Source organism: Sphaerodactylus townsendi, linkage group LG10 (assembly GCF_021028975.2).
Source record: "Sphaerodactylus townsendi isolate TG3544 linkage group LG10, MPM_Stown_v2.3, whole genome shotgun sequence".
Lineage (NCBI taxonomy): Eukaryota > Metazoa > Chordata > Lepidosauria > Squamata > Sphaerodactylidae > Sphaerodactylus > Sphaerodactylus townsendi.
In genome coordinates this window covers 69,688,272-69,703,904 of record NC_059434.1, presented here as the reverse complement: position 1 = coordinate 69,703,904, position 15,633 = coordinate 69,688,272, and the positions used below count along the sequence as shown (strand labels likewise).

The 15,633-nt window shown below is 47.3% G+C and overlaps 1 protein-coding gene across 1 annotated transcript in view; it reads right to left on the bottom strand.

Moving 5' to 3' along the window:
* Positions 1-15,633, bottom strand: part of STPG2 (sperm tail PG-rich repeat containing 2) — a 255,436-nt gene that overhangs the window by 38,337 nt on the left and 201,466 nt on the right. The gene's annotated exons all lie outside the window — the stretch shown is intronic.

Below are 15,633 nucleotides of genomic sequence, written 5' to 3'. Positions count from 1 at the left end.
GAAGAAGGAAAGAAGTAGTAATCAAGAGAACTACATACTAGGCACTCAAAAAATATAATTCTCCCATTTACCCATACCAAACATCCTTACTCACTTTCTAAAAAATAACTGAAGAAAACAAAACAATCATAATGCCTTCCCTGTTTAAACTGAGACCTACATTACAGTTCCTACTTGTCTTTAGATGACTTGCTTTGAAGGAAAACTGTAGAGTAACAAAATCAATGGCTGATGTTGTTTTAAACATCTTAAATCAATGCAACCAAATAACAGGATTTAGCTGAATTGAAGCCAATAGATTAAAATCACGTGGATGATGTTATTAACATTTTTGCTACTTGAGCAGGCTTATCTCAGACAAGATTAATGGAAAAATGAATAATCCAAACAGGAAGGAGTGACACACAACTGCTACTAATACCTACACAATGGCTGAGATTGTTAACTAAGAATCCCTATTTTCTGTATCTTTAACTTGGCAGGTATCAGGTTGATTAACATGCATCTTACTGTGAAAGCAAGTTTGGACACCTGCTATCATAATCATGCTTCAAATCATTTACAGACAAGTTTATTTCTTTAATGTATTGTCAAAGGCTTTCACAGCAGGATTCAACTGGTTGTAATAGGTTTCCCAGGCTATGTGGCCGTGGTCTGGTGGTCTTTATTTCTTTACTTTATCTATACCTACCTGTCTCTTCACTGGGGACCAGAAACAGCTATTTATTCTCCTCTCCTCCATTTTATCCTCACAACCCTGAGCAATGTCACTGTTTTAAACTGTACTATTATTTATATTTTAACTGATTTAAATATTGTAAAAAAATTATGTTGTGACATGCCCTGGGCCCTGTGGGGACAGGACGGGATATATATTGAAATAAATAAATAAATAAATAAATAGGTTAGGGTGAAATAATGTGACTGGCCCAAGGTCACCCAGCAAGCTTCTAAGGCAGTGGGGATTCGAACCTGAGTTTCTTAGACCCAAGATTGATACTTTATCCATTACACCATGCTGGCTCTACAGGTTCAGATTATACACATGATAATGCTGGTCAAGTCACAACCTTCTTATGACAACCCCAGAAAGGGGCTTTCAAGGCAAGTCAGAAACAGAGTTAGTTTGTCATTGTCTTTCATGGTGCTCTCTTATCTAAGTACTGACTCCTGCTTAGCTTCCAAGACCTGATACACTTAAGCTATACCATACCACCTTCCCTCCCAATTTCAGATCATACCACACCAGCTTACACAGAAAAAGGTCACACATCTGGATAAAAATCTTGAACAGTACTCAGTATAATTAAAGGTCAATCTAGCAAAGTAATACACTTGCTAAAGCATCACAAGACTCATTTCAGCTGCCACACTAAACTTGGGGAAAACCCAAAATGTGCATTTCACATATATTCACATATATATATATTCACACATATATATATATGAATCATTTTAAATTCTTTTACATTGTTGGGTACATGTTGACTATCACGTGTTGTGGGGATGGGGGAGTAAGGGTTGGGGTTATTTTAATGTCATTTTATTGTTGTTTTAATTGTTTTATTTTATGATGGTTTTTATTGTGTTTTTAAAAATTGATTTTAACCTGTGTAAGTCCCCTAGAGATGCTAGTATGAGGCAGGGTATAAATGTTTATAAATAAATCTCTAGGCGACTTACACAGGTTAAAATCAATTTTTAAAAACACAATAAAAACCATCATAAAATAAAACAATTAAAACAACAATAAAATGACATTAAAATAACCCCAACCCTTACTCCCCCATCCCCACAACACATGATAGTCAAACATGTACCCAACGGTGTAAAAGAATTTAAAATGATTCAGATGCTGCCACCAGATTATCAATCTAGCCATCAAGACTAATTCAGAAGCATATGTACTAATTACAAATTATCCTTGTAAGTTATTTACCATGTAACTTTGTTCTTGTAGTTCGCACTCCACGCCGGTCAGCGCAAGAAACGAAGACGAGATCGCCGGAGATAACATTCTCCGGTGGAGATCGCCAGCCAGCGGCGAGACCGGAGGTCCGGCGGTTCCTAAGCTTTGAAGTCTCCCCCAGTCTGCCGGTTCCTGGCACCTTTTATTGTTACTCTATCGGGTGTAGGAGGGAGGACTGGGGGGAGTTCCGAGAGCTGAGGTCCGGGGAGATCATCATGTGATGCATGATCTCCTAAATCTGGCGCTACGTCTGCGAGGAGAGGAGCCGTGCAGCTGCCTGGAGTTTCCTAATCCTCACCTGAGGGGCAAGCATCTCATTGTCCCTAAGCGCCGGTGATTGAGCCCAGGCACAGTTCACGCAATTCCCGTGACTCATGGGGATGAGGAGTGGGGAGTGCGATGCGACCCCGGCAAGGCAGAGCCGCCGCAGGTCCGCTTGGCGTCCCCAACGTTCTACTACGGCACTGCTGGGTCGAAGCAGTGCACTACTACATCTCCTCCTTTTTTATTACATTTTAGAAAACGGGGGGGGCAGCACGCCATAAGGGGCGATTTAAAGGGACGGCTTTTGTCTCCTCTCACTGCGTTTGGTCAAGTTGGCCAAGCTGGCTTGTGCAACATTAGAACTTTGGCTGCGGGTAAAGGGGAAATCGCGAGGGGTTTACTTTACACGTTACAGGCAATATTAGACACGCGATTGAAATCCAAACAAGATCCGATAACAAGGCACGCAATTAGAGCGATACCCATGCAGAGACTGTACAATAGCATTCTCAATCATCCTCCCGATAGCCAGCTCCAGAGGGCTGACCACCAATGGGGCAAAACATCATACTTCAGATTAGATTACAACTTCTTGCAGCTCCACGCATCTCTTCATGTAGATCAATCTGGGAATTACTCAGAAAGATTAAAACAAACACTATATTATGTAATACATTCTCGCACAACCTTGGTGATGTAACAACAACAAATAATCAATAAGCTGTACCGCGATTGTCTAGGGTAAACGCTTTTGCCCAGATCTGTTCCTGCTGCTTTCGGAGGCTCAGGGCATCCAGAGCGGTGGGAGGTAGAGTTGATGGACTTCGCCGAGAAGGGCACAGAGCCAGCCGACCAATAGTCTTAACATTGTAGGAAAGCGAAGTCCGGGGACTCCCACTAGGAAATTCGCTACAGGGAGAGCGAACTCACGCTTCGAGGATGAGCTTTAGCGACCGTCCGGCTCTCGACTGGTGGAAGTCGAAAGCAGCAGGAGGCGGAGCGGCGGCGGGCGGGCGGCGTCCGAACTCCGGAGTGGAGCCTGGGGTAGGGACAATGGTGAAGGCTTAACTGAAGGCAACAAAGAAAGTTCCGACGAAATTCGGGCGGAATGTAGTTAAGCGTCCTCCCTTCCCGCGAGGTCCAGAACCAGCCCCTGGGGAGCAGGATGTTTCCGAACACCGCGGGGAATGTCCTCCAATGTTATTGCAGTTCCAACTGGCCGAGCCGGCGAATCGGGCCCGGAATTAGGTTCTCCGCTTCGGCTGCGCCCGGTGATGTGGGCGCAGGTGTTGGACCTTCGTGATTAGCTTAATCCTCTTGCAGTGACAAGGGAAAGAAGCGCCAGCCGGAGGGTTTGGACGACGGGTCCCCAGTCGGCTCATAGAAGATATCTGATGGATGAGGCATTCATCCGAAGGGGCTCAGCCCAGACTCATTAGGAAGTCTCCGGGTGCTTTTACGAGCGGGGAGCAGGCAGGAGCTCAGCAGGCTCCCGACTCCTCAGGTACTTACTGGCCCAGGCAGAAAGATTGAGGCGCTTGGCAGCGGACAGCAAACTGCCTCCCCAGATGTGTTGGTCTGGTGAAAGCTTCGCCAGGGGTGGGCCGATCATGCCATCGTAGCAGGAGGCAGCAGAGCAGGCAAAAGGATGGTGGTCGCTGGAGTTGGTGGTGATGATCATAAAAGAGAGCGGCACAGAGGTTCTCGAGGGTGTCTCGGGTGGTCTTGCTGGCAGCAGCAAGCTTAGGGACCTGGCTGGTGGTCGCCTTGGACCTCTCCCAAGGTCATTCCGGGTCTTTGGAAGTTGGCGACGGCGTTCCACCATACTGGGATCAAGCACAAGGCGGGATCCTCCTAGAGAGATGCTGTTCCATCTCCGGGATGGGGTTGGTTTCCCTCCTGGCGCCATTCCATGGGTTGGGCTGGCCTGTCAGTGGCGTAATCGGAGTCCACGAGGAACCTGTAGGAAGAGGGACTGAAACACACCCCCCTTTCCCAGGTTACTACGGGGGGGGGGGCGAATCCGCCAGAGCTCAGTTCTTAGAGAGCGGATGGCGGGAGATTGGGATCGAGGATTAGTGTTTAAGATTTAATATGGGGAAGGAAGAAGGCTTGTTTTGCAGCCTGTGAAGGTTGCACAATGCAACTCCTCCTGGGAGCGCCCTACCTCCTCTTTCTTTAGTTGTTTGACAGGGGAGGGGCAGGAGGTAGAGGCTTAATCTCTGGTGGGAAGTTCGGCTTCAGAGCGTCATCCAGAGGTGCGTCAAAGGCGAGGAGTCCCGGAGCCTTGAGGGGGGGAGGGAACAGGCGAGGTCCTTGGGGATTGTGGGTATGCATTGGCTTAATCAGCAACACAAAGGGGCTTTGGAAGCACCTTTGGGGGGATGTAGGTGCATCCGGGAATGAAGCAATCAGGCAATTAGAGGCAAAATTCACCGCGACACAAAGAGGAGAAAGGAAGGGGGGGTTTCTTTGCAAGGGAGTTGCATTTACACGCATTGACCTTGGTGGCTAATGCAGGAAGCTGGATGGTGCTAGAATTTTGTGATCGAATTATCTTGGGAATAACCGGGCCGCCGCGGAACGCTTCCTTAAAGAAATGACACCGGCCAGAAGGTCGAGAATAAGTCAGCGAAAACCGGAGAACAACATTGCTTGGGTGCAAGCCCGGTTTATAGGGTGAATTTGGTCGCGGCAGCATCCCTAGTTTAGGGCCTGGTCCTGACAGTACTTCTACGGTATCGGGATCGGGCCCAGATTTTACTGTCTCGGGAGGGCCAGTCAGCCAGGTAGCCCTCCCAAATTGGTCGAAAAAACAGAAGGAGAAGAGGAGGGAGAGGGAAAATGCTCTACCTGTGGGAATTAGAGGCAACTGCAGAAGGGGTTATCGTCGAATCAGTGAGTCGTGGCGGCTTTACCCATCCCAGACCAGAGTCGCTTTAACCTGATGACTCGCGAGGTCTCTTCCCCAGAGATTTCTCGACATGGATATGTCACAGAAGCGATGGGAAGCGACTGTGAAGCTTACGCTTCGAGTCGGGAGCTGTTGACCGTGAAGGCGATGGATGCTCCGTCTTCGCCGGTTTATCTCCCCACCCCCCCAGATGTCTTGGCGGGCAAGCCCCTGGGTGGAAGCCACTGGTGGGGCCACTCGGCTGCTCCTGATGACAGTAACATCAGCGCCGGTGTCCACCAGGCCCATGAACTACATCTCTTCTATGGCGAGCTCTCCAGATATGGGCGGGAGCTCCCGGATAAGGTATGTCTCCACCTTTCGCGGCGGCGGTGGTGTAGGCTACGCCATGTTGGCTGCTGGGGCTCAGTAGCCTTTATTAGTCGGCAACGAAGCGGCGCGATGGGGCAAGAGAATCAGCTGGCGACAACGCTGGCTCCAGCGGGCAGCGCTCCTGTGGGATGTTTATTGAAGACCTACAGAGGTGGATGGGTCGCCCAGTGCGTGGAGTCGATCGCTTTCCGAGGGCGATGAACAGTCCCTGTTTCGCGGCAGAATACTGGCAGCACTAGCCGAATTGTCCCGGTAGGGAAAGGCTCGCCATACCGGGTTGGAACCAAAAGAACCTGCATTAGAGGGAACTTTCTTAAAAGGAGATAGGCTGGAGTGCATCGAGCGAGATACCCGCGAGGGAAATTGGATTTCGGCAGAGACGCTGGCGTTTTGGGTCTGCTCTAGTACTCTCCTCGCTTGGTCCCTGGGCTGGGAAACGCCAGCCGAGGAAGTTTCCAGCGGGCAGTGGATTTCCTCCAATAAAACCCTTCTGGCAACGTGGAGGCACCGGGTTTTAGGTGGCGCCTTCTCCTCCCTGAGGACCCTCCTCCCTCGGGGTTGTAGGCCCCCCCACGGGCTGCCTACACTCCCCGCCGGAAGTGTCGGGTCTACGCAGTTGAAGCAGTCATCCTGAGACTGTCTCCCGCGGTGGAGAGTGCTTTCTGGCGAAAAGGAAGGCTAACTTGGTGGGCTGGAGATCCGATGTCCTGGCAAGCCTTTAAGCATGTCGGGCCAGTTCAGGATTTTTGCCCAGGCCATTGATTTGCTCCTCGCGGGCACTCCGTGGAAGCGTTCTCTTGGCGCAGGCTTAGCATGAGCTTCGTTTTGGGCCTCTTAAGCTATCTACCTGCCTCTTGAGCTTCCTGGAGCCTGTTCACAAATTCAGCATATGGGAGCTCTTGGGGTTTTTTTGGCCGGATGGAGGGAGAGAAACTCTGGGTTGGCTGGCGGCATTGGGGACTTTGACAAATGCGCTTATAGGCGCACTCAGAAGGCGACCGCATGGGGTGGCCTCAGAGCGGTACAATCCTGATGATCGTTGGGATTGGCAAAAGCATCGAAGCCGTAAAGCTGAAGCGTAGCGGTGTAAGCGCCGCCAGAGTGTGAAAACTCTGTTGGAAACATTGCTGGCGGGAACTCACTTTCCCAGACCACAAAATTAGCGCCCAGGGCTCAGGAGCATCGCGAAAGGTGGTTTCAGTCATCTGGAACCATTAGGTGAAGTTCCTTAGCGATGGCTTCAGCATGCCCTCTCACGTGGGGCTAGTGACTCACGTCCGCGTGCTTCGCGAGATTTCGGTAAGGATATTATAGCTCAGAGGCGATTTTCGACAACCAGCCGAACTATGCCATCTCCTCAGTATCTGTGAAGTGGATGGGGCACAATGCAGAATATATCGGCATGTCGTCTTCCGTCAGGTTTCTTTCTTCTGCAGATGTGGCCTATCGTTCTGCGAGAGTTTTGAAACCAGCGCCGTGCGATGGCGCTGTGAGGAGGTCACAGTGGCTTCAGAAGGAAGAAGCGGAGCAAAGGGAAGGCTGACTGAGGCAGCGGAGAGTTGAAATGGGTGAAGCGGGGCAGAAGGACGAAGCGTCCAATTTAGTGGATAGAAATTCGGGGTTGAAATTGAAGGTGAAAGATGTCGAAGTGACCTGGCAAAGGGAGCGTGGGTCATTACCAGGCTGACTCGACAAACATTAATCTCCGTCAGTAGCAGCGACATCGTGAGCTCTATCTTGAAAGAGTGCGCCCGATGTTTTCCAGTCCTTAAAGATTCAATGTCCCCCCACCTCTGGAGTACCATGGACACTGAGCTTCAATCTCCTCAACCAATTTCGCGCTCCCCTTCTCTTTACGGGGACCTGCAGCATTTCGTTAAGCTTTCAGTTAAGTCCAGCGTGCTTGTCATAAGCCCTGCTGCAAGCTCCCATACTCACGGTGTTCCGTCGGACGAAGAGTGTCCTAGGGCGGCGTGTCTCTGGATCGCGCCGATCCAGGACGAAGCGTCTAATATGGTGGTCCCTGGATCGCCGATCAGCGGACCGGTATCGCTGACCCTTCCCAAGCGACGGTGAACGGGGTGGAGGTTGAGGATTCGGGTTTAGATGCAACATGAGTCGATACGGTCAGCGTAAAACGAACGAGCGGAATAACATCTGGTGGAGATGCGCCAGCAGCGGGAGACCGAGGAGGTCCGTGTTCCCTAGCGAGTCTCCCGTCTGCGGTTCCTGGCACCTTTTATTGTTACTCTATCGGGGGCGTGTAGGAGGGAGGACTGGGGGGAGTTCGGAGAGCGGGAGGTCGGGAGATCATCATGTGATGCATGATCTCATCTGGCTACGTGCGGAGAGGAGCGTACGCGTCTGAGCCTAATCCTCACCTGGGGGCAAGACCATTGTCCCTGCGCCCGGTGATTGAGCCAGACAGTTCGACCGGTGACTCATGGGGGGGGATGAGAATTGGGGAGTCGCGTCGCGACCCGGCGGCAAAGGTACGCCTTAGCAGGTCCGTTGGCGTCCCAACGTTCTACTACGGCACTGCTGGGTCGGCAGTGCACTACTACAGTTCTGATAAAGGAAATCTACTGCTGTGTTATTGCTTTTACATGGGAATATTTTCAGTCAGTAGGACTTCTGCATAATTTGCCCAGAAGCCCCCGCAAAAAAACATGCAATGGCAATGTTTCTTTTATTATGCCTGGAAAAGAAAGTGCATCAAAAAGAGGGCTTAGAATGTGTTTTAAGTTGATGTAAGAACGTGTAGGGACACGTGGGACTTCTAGAAACCTCTAGAGTCAAGCCCACTCTCTTAGCACTTAATACCAGTTAGCGTTTTGAAAGAAAAAAACCAACAGGGATATGTCTGGCTCTACTTAAAAGTATAGAATTCTTCGTCTGAATGCTTAGTTTGTACAGCATAGTATGCAAAGAAAGCAAAAAAAGAAAATAAAACCAAATCCTGCCTCAAAAATATGAACTGATTTCAGACTCATGCCCTTTACCTCCTTTTGACGTTTTTTTTCCCCCTGTCAGGTCACAGCTGACTTATGGTGTCCCCATGGGGTTTTCAAGGGAAGAGACTTTCAGACATGGTTGGTCGTTGCCTGTCTCTGCTTAGTAACCCTAGTATTCCTCAGAGGTCTCCTATCCAAATAACAGCCAGGATCAGGGCTGAAAGTGTGTGACTGGCCCAAAGTCACCTGGGAAGCTGGCAAGGATCGAGTGGGGATTTGAACCTGGATTTCCTAGGTCCTAGTCCAACACCTTAACCACTCCATTACGCTGGCTCTCATTTAGGGCTATACAAGGCACTAAAAGCAAGAAAAATGAGAGTCTTGTCAACATATTTAGTTCCGTTTTAAAGCAAACCAGGCAATGGTTTGGGACGCTAATGATTTTAGGGGCCCCAGTGAAGTAATGTGAGATCTGAACAACACAACACAAAATCAAGAAGGGTCACAGCTCAGAGGCAGAGGGCATAGTTTGTACAAGGCATCTTCATCCATTGAAGGAACGCAGGGGCTCCCATTATGGTAATGACACTGAATGAGAATTTACATTGTACTGCAGCTGCTCAGAATGGCAGTAGTCTTGTCACAGACAACACAAGTCTGTATTAACTGTTATTGGTTTCTGGATAGTGAATGATCAATACAGCAGAGAATAGGTCAGCTGTTCAATATGCTGTCTGTCCACCCACAGGACATAACACAATATGAACCATCTCCAATCAACACAGCGGTCACAGAAAAATTATTACTTGCGAGCCTTATCTGTTTTCCAAAGCAGAGGTTTACATTACGAAGAATAATTGGAATAGTGTTTGAAAATATAAACAGCTACGTTATTAGAAATCATAAAAAGAAAATGAAAATTGTGCAAATGGCCCATTTCTAAGCTGTAAAGGCTCACTTAAACAGCTAAGAGAAACCATTTCCTAGACAGGTGCTTGTTTAATTCCGTAAGTAAATGACTAATAATGTTATAAAACCAGCTTGCAATATTTTATACTAACTAAGCAGTTTTTAAAATATTAGAAAAAGCCAAGCAGTCAACCTTTGCCATGAAGGTCAACAAATGGCAAAGTCAGCAAGCATATAATTTGTCTTTTGACACGAGAGTGGAAGAATCACAGTCCCTAATTCACATAGTCCTAGGAAACATAATTTTCCATTCCTTCAGGGCAGAAAAGATTTTAGGGTTATTTAATTGCTGTATTATTCAAAAAGAAGTGGACTCCAACTTCCAAAATGGTTTTCGAGTACAATAGTGTTCAAAGTAACCAGCTTTCAGTTTATTACACTATTATTTTCGGATTTTCTCAGTGCTTTTACATATTCTTCCTATTGTGTATGTGTGTGCGTCAGAACTTTACGCAACTAATCCAGAGGGAGCGATATGCTCCAAAGACCTGAATTGCAATGCTAATGGAAACATGACAAGCATATTAAAACCATAATATTAAGAACAACTGAGTCTGCATAAGCTAACTGAAGACAGTATTGATTACAACAGCAGCTTCCAAGCATCTTAAAAACTGATTATTATTTTAAATCAATCGAGAGAACCCTTCATTTGTATCGGTTGAAACCCAGAGCACATTGTCAATAACATTCTTTCAAACGGACATTTTCTCTGATCAGCTGGGAAAGAGAAAGCTCATATTGTAGCCCAAATCATGTCTCTTTTCTGCAAGTTTATCGAAAACTTGGGCCTTTCTAAAGGACACTGAAATATTTAACTGGTAATATAAGATGTCTCTCGTTTGACAATTGGCAATATTGTCACCCTGATATGCCAAAGAAACCCAGTCATTTCAAGACTCAACAAAAATGAAAGTTGCTTGAAAGTCTTATTATTATTTACTAATTACACTAGAAAGCCACCTATGGGCCAAATACCTAACCAGTGCAATCCTAACCAGCGTTACACCTTTCAAAACCCATTGATTTCAATGGAACTAGAAGGATGTAACTATTGAAGATTGCACTATGAAGGTATCTTATGCATGCCCATCTGTAGTTAGGTACACACGTAAAATGACTGCTTTCCCTTCGGCTTTCTTTCTCTATATATATATCAGTTACATGCCATGATTAAAAATATCTGAACTACTGAAAAAAATCATAAAGGATATTGAAATTCCAGCCCATGTCCATATTGGGCTGGGAGCTTTCATTGTGTAGTGTAAGAGTGGATGACACACACTTAGAAGACAGGCAGCCTTCTTGAATCAGTGGAAGGAAAGAGTGTGTACCATCTTTCATCTGTACATGGGCAAAGAGTGAAACTCCACATGTAGGCTTATAGGCATGCAAGACTTTTTTTTTTTAGAAGAATTGCACAAATTGGGCTTCTGTGCAAATCACATATTTTGTTGTGCATGATGGAAAAAAGGAAACTGCAGTAAGTATCTGAGCTGGGTCCTCCCAAACTATGCATTTATGATTGTATGCAGTGCGCAGGAAAGCTGCAGAAGTATAACAATCTTCTGTATTAACCTACAATATTTCACAGAGGCTGGAATCCAGAAGGATTATTCTACGATTATGTGTTTTAGGCATGTTCAAGTGTTCCCATGTATCAGTGATGGGGCTTTTCTACGAAATCAGAAACAGAAAATCTGGGGCGAAATAGTGCAGTTTGCTTCAGCATGTTCATTTTGATTCACATTAAGCAAATACATTTTAAAAAAGCATTTCATGTAACTTTCACATCCTATTAGCAACACTAACTCTGGGGTTCCAGACCTATTAAAGCCCATGGGCGCTTCTGGAATTCGAATGCAGGGACCACAAAATGTCTGCCACAGGAGGCAGACAATGGCAAAATGTCATAAGTGAGTTTATACATAACTCTACATAACTCACTTCAGCATTTCAGGTAGAGGCTTGGCTGAACAAGATACCTAGTGTTTTGCATGCACACGGCTTACCTTCAGACGCATTGGGAAGATCCTGGAGTTATCGTGGCAGCTGCTGCCAAAAGCCTTTTAAAAATCTACTCAGTCAATCACATCTCCAATGGCCAAATCAGAGGCCCTTCCAGGCATGATCCCCACCTGGCTCCACCCATAACCATTGGTGGGCAGCAAGAAAAAAAATCAGCTGGTACCATGGCGCCCATGAGCTGAATACTGGGGACTCCTGCTTTAATAACTTGAGGGGGATAAATTGTGTGGTTTAAACATATTCACACAATTTCAAAATTTTATGTGGAAATTATTGTTACTGAAATAATATTTGTAAGGCATGTATTTCCCTTACCCTGGGCCAGAGGTGTAGGTAGGTAGAATGGAGCCCAGGGCAGAATTTGAGTTTTGCGGGGGGGGGGCAGGCAACCACCCTCTCCCACCATGACCAAACAATTTTTTTGCACCAGGTAATTTCAAAGGGGATTGGTGGGCGTGGGCGGGGGGGGGGCGCAAGGAGAGCTGGGTCTGCCCATGGATCCTGTGATCCATGGGCAGAGCAGGCTGGCTGGGGGTGGGTGGTTGGCTGGGGGCTGGAGAGCTGGCACTGCCCAGAGCAGGCCCGGCTGGGGTTTTAGGGTGGGGGAAGAGGAAAGGAAGGCTTCTGCCGGGCCCCCGCAGGCCCGGCTGGGCTTTTGGTGTGGGGGAAGAGGGAGGGAGGGCTTCTGCCGGGCCCCCGCAGGCCCGGCTGGGCTTTTGGTGTGGGGGAAGAGGGAGGGAGGGCTTCTGCTGGGTCAGGTCGTGCCCCCTCCCCCACGTCCCACTTACCTTTGGTGCTGTGGTGGTCTCAGACAGCCTGGCAGGGCTGGGCCTCCTTCCCTCCTTTGCCTGGCCCCTCCCTAACAGACTGCTCTTTCAGCCGGCTCTGCTGGAGGCGGGGCAGTCCCCAACAGACTGCTCCGTCAGCCAGCTCTATCGGGAGCAGTCTGTTGGAGCGGAGCTGGGCCGAGGGGGAAGGGGGAGGGTGTGGGCGGCAGTTTGCGCCCCCCACGTGACTTAACTGGGGTGCACCCGGGTCAAATGTCCCTGGATGTCCCCATTATAGCTTCACCACTGGTCCTTGGTCTCTTAGGTCAAGGTTAATCAGAGGGACAGTTTGCTGGGTCATCTAATGTCAGGGATGGAGGACAGATATTATTCTTTCTGTAACTACGGCCTCCACTGTGTAAACAAGTGAATAATGGGAACCATTTGGAGAAAAGGTAATTTAAAAGTACACTTGATGCACCAATATTATTGAGACAAACTCACACTGGCCCTTACATAGCCCCACCCTTTTGTCTGTTATCCAATCTTCGAGCCTTCTTTTTGAATGAATAAGGAGCTGCAAGACCAGCACTTCGACAATGCATAGCAACAGCATGCTAAAAGTGATAATTATTCAGAAACAAATGGGCTGTTAGAGCATATAAATCTTAACTAGATCTCTTTTATAGGTATTTCAGGAAACACAGTAATCAATAAAACATGCTCTAACTTTTATCACTTAATAATGTCAATAGCAATTATAGCAAACAACCTACTATAAAACCTTCAAATGTAAATAAATACCAGTGCATTTGTTCCTCCCCTAAGCTTTCCAGTTCAAAATACAAAAAAAAAAAAAAAAACCAGTGAAACAGGCAAGGCAAGCAGACATTAATTAATGCTCAGGTGAAAATAATTTCCCAAAAGCTCAAAAAGACAATGCAAATATAAAAAAATCACAATGTTTCACTTTTCAAATACTATACTGCTTAGTGAAGTGGGGATAAACAACCACATAGGATGCCAGTTAAGTACATAAACGTAAGTAAAACCAACACTGTCAATCAAGCAAGGATGATTTTCTTTTCATTCAGGAAGCTACATCAGCAACAATGTCACTACAGCTTCATGCTTATTCATGGATGGTAGCATGAAAAAAGAAAAAGCTGTATCTAAAAATAAAGCTCATGACCAACTCTTCTCTTGGGCCTTATGATTATTTTTTTTAATTACTTTTTAAAATAATAAGGCTCAAGAGAAGACTGGTTGTGGTGGGCTTTCCGGACTGTGTGGCCGTGGTCTGGTGGGTCTTGTTCCTAACGTTTCGCCTGCATCTTTTGCTGGCATCTTCAGAGGTGTATCACAGAGGGAAGTCTGTGTGTAACACAGTGTGTAACAGACTTCCCTCTGTGATACACCTCTGAAGATGCCAGCCACAGATGCAAGCGAAAGGTTAGGAACAAGATCTACCAGACCACGGCCACACAGCCCGGAAAACCCATGACAACCAGTTGAATCTGGCCATGAAAGCCTTCGACAATACGCTCAAGAGAAGAGTTGATCATGAGCTTTATTTTTGGCAGTTTTTTCTTCTGCCCACTAGCTTCTTACCTGTACCAACTCCCCAATTTTGTGCTTTATTCATGAATTGTAGCAGGAAACTGAAGAATCTTGTGTCTTCTGGTAATGGAAAGAGCCATCAAGTTGCAGCCAACTTAAGGCAACCCTATAGGGTGTTCAAAGCAAGTGATGTTCAGAAGTGGTCTGCTATTGCTTGCCTCTGGGTAGCAAACCTGGACTACCTTGGTGGTCTCCCATTGAAGTACGATCCAGGGCCAGCCCTGCTTAGCTTCTGAGACTGGGGAAGTCTAACAGAAATTGAGAAAGTCAGGGTGTGAAAGAAAAGGATCGTGGCCTGCAGAGGAAGGAAAATATAAAGGCAGGAGAGATATAAGAGATCTATTACAGTAATATTTTCTTGAAATTGCTCCAACAATATTTAAGGTACTTCAAGTTATTTCCACTTGGCTGGATCATAGGCCCTTTCCCCACTCACCTTAAGCCCCATGCTACTCTCCTCAAGTAGCGCGGGGTCCCGGGGAACTCCCCATTACAGGGGCGGCGACAACGCAGCCGCCCCGACGCTGCCGCTCTCGCGCCCCCTCAGCATGCGGCATCCCTGGTGCTCCTCGAAACAGCATCTTTTGATGACCCCGCGCAGAGCGCGGGGTTGTGGGGACGCCCAGGTGCGCGCCAGAGATGCTGCGCGCTGAGAGTAGCGTGCAGCAAAGGGCAGCAAAGGTAAGTGGGGAAAGGGCCATACAGAGATTCCATCCAGTGGCAAATGTTTCCCTATCTTTCCCATAGCATAGCATGACTTCAGGGCTGTGGGACTTCCAAGGAAAGTCAATCCACTGGATACAAGGAAGTCAAGTGAAGTTATACCCTCCTATTCTTGCATCAATAGAATACTTTTTATGCCATGCTTCCTTCTCCAAACTTTCCACTGGCAAAGAACCAGTTTCATTAGATGCCCACTTCTCACTGCTGCTCCACATGCCTGGCAATGTGTCCAAGAAACTTGGGGCCCTTGAGTATGCGTATGATTTGAAACCTTGTGGGAAACATACATGAGCAGGCACTCCAAATAATCTAGATCAGGGGTAGGGAACCTGCGGCTCTCCAGATGTTCAGGAACTACAATTCCCATCAGCCCCTACCAGCATGGCCAATTGGCCATGCTGACAGAGGCTGATGGGAATTGTAGTTCCTGAACATCTGGAGAGCCGCAGGTTCCCTACCCCTGATCTAGATCAAAAAAGAAGAGTTTGAATTTATACCCCACCTTTCTCTCCTGTAAGGAGACTCAAGGTGGCCTACGAGCTCCTTTCCCTTCCCCTCCCCACAACAGATACCTTATGAGGTAGGTGAGGCTGAGAGTGTTCCAAAGAACTGTGGCTAGCCCAAGGTCATCCAGCAGGAATGTAGGAGTGCAGAAACACAACTGGTTCACCAGATAAGCCTCTGCCACTCAGGTGGAGGAGTGGGGAATCAAACCCAGTTCTCCAGGTTAGACTCCACCTGCTCTTAACCACTATGCCACACTGGCACTCAGTTTAGACCTTTAATAGTTAATAGAAAGATTCAGCATTTGGCCTGGAAGTAACCACCATGAGAATTCCTTGCATTTTGAACATGGTGATGCTGTGACTGTTCAGTTCTTGGGCAATTCAAAATATAGCCCATTAGCTAGCTTTTGACCGAGGACTTAAGATGTCAAGTGTTACAATAAGGAAGTGGACACTGCTGTATTAAATGGGCAAAATTATCAGAAAGGTTACAGCAGCTGGATGCAGAGAAGCAGCCCAGCAATGGAGTGATGGACCCAAATTTGTT